The following is a 3,839-nucleotide window of genomic DNA, read 5'->3' on the forward strand; positions in this document are numbered from 1 at the left end:
CTTAACCTGTCTGGGGGTAGGTTACAATCTTCTGTATAACTAAGGCCCCTTCAGATCCTGCCTGATAAATTTGTAAAGAATGAAGCAGTGATCACATGAGTATCTTCAGTGATTAATTTTACATATTAGTTATCTTTAAATGTTATACATGAAACCCTTTAAAGGCTGCTGGTAACAGAAACAGAAGAAGCAAATTTTTCCAAGTGGGAACTATTGTTAACTGGAGAAATTTGGATTTCAGTTAACATGATGCAAGTAACCCATGCCTCATATTCCCACGCAGGATATTCTAACTCAAAAGCACCACTGACTGTGAACTGAAAGGATGGCCAGCAGCTTTTTCATGATAGGCATGATCATCTTTTTTTTTTTTTTTTTTTTTCTGGGGCATGATCATCTTAACACAGACCGTGGTTGGAATTCTGGGGAATTTCTCACTCCTTTGCAGTTATATCATCCTTCACTTCATGGGTTACAGGTTAAGGTCTACAGATTTGATCCTTAAGCACCTGATTGTGGCCAACTCCTTGGTCCTCCTCTCTAAAGGGGTCCCCCAGACAATGGCAGTCTTTGGGTGGAAACATATCCACAGTGATGTTGGCTGCAAACTTCTCTTCTTTCTGCACAGAGTGGGGAGGGGAGTGTCCATCAGTAGCATCTGCCCCTTGAGTGTCTTTCAGATGATCACGATTAGTCCCTGGAACTCCAGGTGGGCAGCGCTGAAAGTAACAGCTCCCAAGTACGTGGTTCTCTCTATTTTCCTGTGTTGGATCCTGCAAATGCTGGTAAATGTCATTTTTCCATTCCATATGACTGGCAAATGGAGTGACCAAAACATCACAGAGGAAAGATTTTGGCTACTGTTCTTCTATTGTTACTGACAAACTGAAGACGCCTTGTATGCAACATTGCTATTATTCCCTGATGTTTTATGTTTGGGGCTCACGCTCTGGGCTAGCAGCTCCATGGTTCTCATCCTGTACAGACATAAGCAGCAGGTCCAGCACATTCGTAGGGCTGATGCCTCCTCCAGGTCCTCCCCTGAGTCCAGAGCTACTAAATTCATCCTTCTCCTTGGGAGCACCTTTGTCTACTTTTATATTCTTTCCTCCACCTGTCAAGTTCTTTTTGCTCTTTTTGATCAGCCCAGCCGGTTCCTTGTGGACAACACTATAATCATTGCAGCGTGTTTCCCAACTGTCAGCCCCTTTCTGCTCATGAGCCATTACTCCAGTGTACACAGGCTGTATTTTGCCGGGATAAGAAATGCAAAGTCCCCTACTATTATGAGAAAAGTGTGAATTTTCTTTATTTCTATAATGAGCAGTTGCCAGTTCATTTATTCACACTCAGAATCCTAATTTAAATTTTGAAATCTCAAGATAATATTATAGCAGACATGCCAAATATCTTCTTCAATATAAAGACAAATTGAAATATATTATCATGAAATATGAATATATCAGTGAAGTTTTCTTGCAGAAAAGGAGTTCAGGTTTATGCAATAACAACAGGTCTTTACAATATTGTAGTGTTTTTCTGCCATACATTGATGTGAATCAGTCATGGATTAACATGTGTTCCTCATGCTGAACCCCACTCCCACCTCCCTCCCACCTCCCTCCTAGGTTCATCCTAGGGCACCAGCCCTGAGCACTTGTCTCATGCATCAAACCTGGACTGGCAATCTGTTTCACAATTGACAATATACATGTTTCAATGCTATTCTCTCAGATCATCCCACCCTCGCCTTCTCCCACAGAGTCCGAAAGTCTATTCTATACATCTGTGTCTCTTTTTCTGTCTTGCATATAGAGTTATCATCACCATCTTTCTCAATTCCATATATATTCCTTAGTATACTGTATTGGTGTTTTTCTTTCTGTCTTACTTCACTCTGTATAATGGGCTCCAGTTTCATCCACCTCATTAGAACTGATTTAAATGTTAAGAGAGTTGGCAGTATTTATTAGAAAGGGTCCTGCGGGGAGATTAGCACATTAAAATATTTTCATGTTGAAATGAGCAGTTTGAAGTGAAGTACAATAAAAAACACATAGAAAGAAAACTATATTTCAGCAGATTTTTCAAACTGAAATATATTTAACATATAACATTGTGTACATTTAAAGTGTAAGATTTGGTAATTTCTTACATGTAATTATTGTAATGTGATTGCCATTACAACCACATATCACAATGCAGAACTCTTCTTTTATGTTAAATTTTTCATTGAATTTTAGTTGATTTGCAGTGTTATGGTAGTGGCAGAGGTACAACATTGTGGTTCAATGTATAGGTTATATTTTGTTTTAAGCTATTATGAGCTATTTACCATATTCCCTGTGCTATAAGTATGTCCTTGTAGTTTATTTATTTTATACATAGTAGTGTGTACTTCTGAATCTATACTCTGTCTTGCCCCTTCCCACTTTCTCTCCCCACTGGTAAACACTAGTTTATTCTCTATGTGCGAGAGTCTTTTTCTACTCCATTATTTTCATCTATTTGTACTAGTTTTAGATTTCCTATGTCAGGTGATAATATACAGTATTTGTTTTTCTCTCTCTGACTTAATTCACTAAACAGAATGATATCCAGGTCCATCTATGTTAGAAGCAGCAAAATTGTATTCTTAAGGGGTGAGGAATATTCCAGTGTGTGTGTGTGTGTGTGTGTGTGTGTGTGTGTGTGTGTGTGTGTGTACTGAATTCATTAGTTAGTTTTCTGGTGGAGATATTAGGGTTTTCTATATAAAGTATCATTTCACTATAGTAGTGACAGTGTTACTTTTTCTCTTAGGCATTGGATGTCTCCTATTACATCTTTGTCCAAATGCTGTAACTAGGACCTCCACACTGTTAAACCAGAGTGGCAAGAGTGAGCATCCTTCCCTTGGTCCTGATTTTAGAGGAAAAAGCCTTCAGATATGGGTTTGCCATAAATGGCCTTTATTATGTTGAGATGTATTTTCTCTATGCCCATTTTTCTGAGAGTATTTACCATGAATGGATGTTAGATTTTGTCAATGCTTTTTCTACATCTGCTGACACAATCTTGTGTTTCTCTTCCTTTTTTTTTTAATGTGGTGTATCACGTGGATTGATTTGTGGATTTTTAAACATCCTTGCATCTCTGGAAGAATGCTACATGATAATCATTTATGATACCTTTTATAGATTGTTGAATTCTGTCTGCTAATATTTTCTTGAAAGCTTTTTTCCACCATATTCTTCAAGAAAATGATCTGTAATTTTATGTAGGGTCTCTTTATAGTACTGATATCAGTGTAGAGATAGCCTGATAGAATAAATTTAAGAGTGTTCCCCTCCTCTTCAACTTTTTGGAAGAGTTTAAGAAGGATAGATGTTATTTTTAAAAATAGTTCATAGGATCAGATGTGACACCATCAAGCCCTGGACATTGTTTTCTGGGAGGTTTTTGGTTCAGTTCAGTTCAGTCGCTCATCTTGTCCTTCTCTTTGCGACCCAAAGCACCGCAGTACACCAGGCCTCCCTGTCTGTCACGGGATGTTTAAGATGAGGATTTCTACATGCTGTTACTCATAAATCCTCTGTTCCTTATCAGTGGAAGAGCAAGCTGCTCTCAGGGCTGGGGTCAGTGTGTGAGACAGGCTTGGGTCTCCGTCAGTAAACATTCTCTTTATGAGAAAACTGCTTTGTCTTGATCCTCTTTCATGAGCTATGGATTGTCTCTTGACCTTATGACCATCGTTAATCCCCTTTTCCCTTGGTAATTGCTGTATGTTTAGTTTTCTGATCTTTATCATTGTTGAAAGAAATTCCTTGTACAACAGCCTACATATACTCACAAAAAGA

The 3,839-nt window shown here is 38.4% G+C and overlaps 1 pseudogene; it reads left to right on the top strand.

Moving 5' to 3' along the window:
- Positions 1-389: 389 nt before the first annotated feature.
- On the top strand, positions 390-1,301 carry LOC133055162 (vomeronasal type-1 receptor 4-like; annotated as a pseudogene).
- The last annotated feature ends 2,538 nt before the right edge of the window (positions 1,302-3,839 follow it).

Source organism: Dama dama, chromosome 4 (genome assembly GCF_033118175.1).
Source record: "Dama dama isolate Ldn47 chromosome 4, ASM3311817v1, whole genome shotgun sequence".
NCBI classification, from domain to species: domain Eukaryota; kingdom Metazoa; phylum Chordata; class Mammalia; order Artiodactyla; family Cervidae; genus Dama; species Dama dama.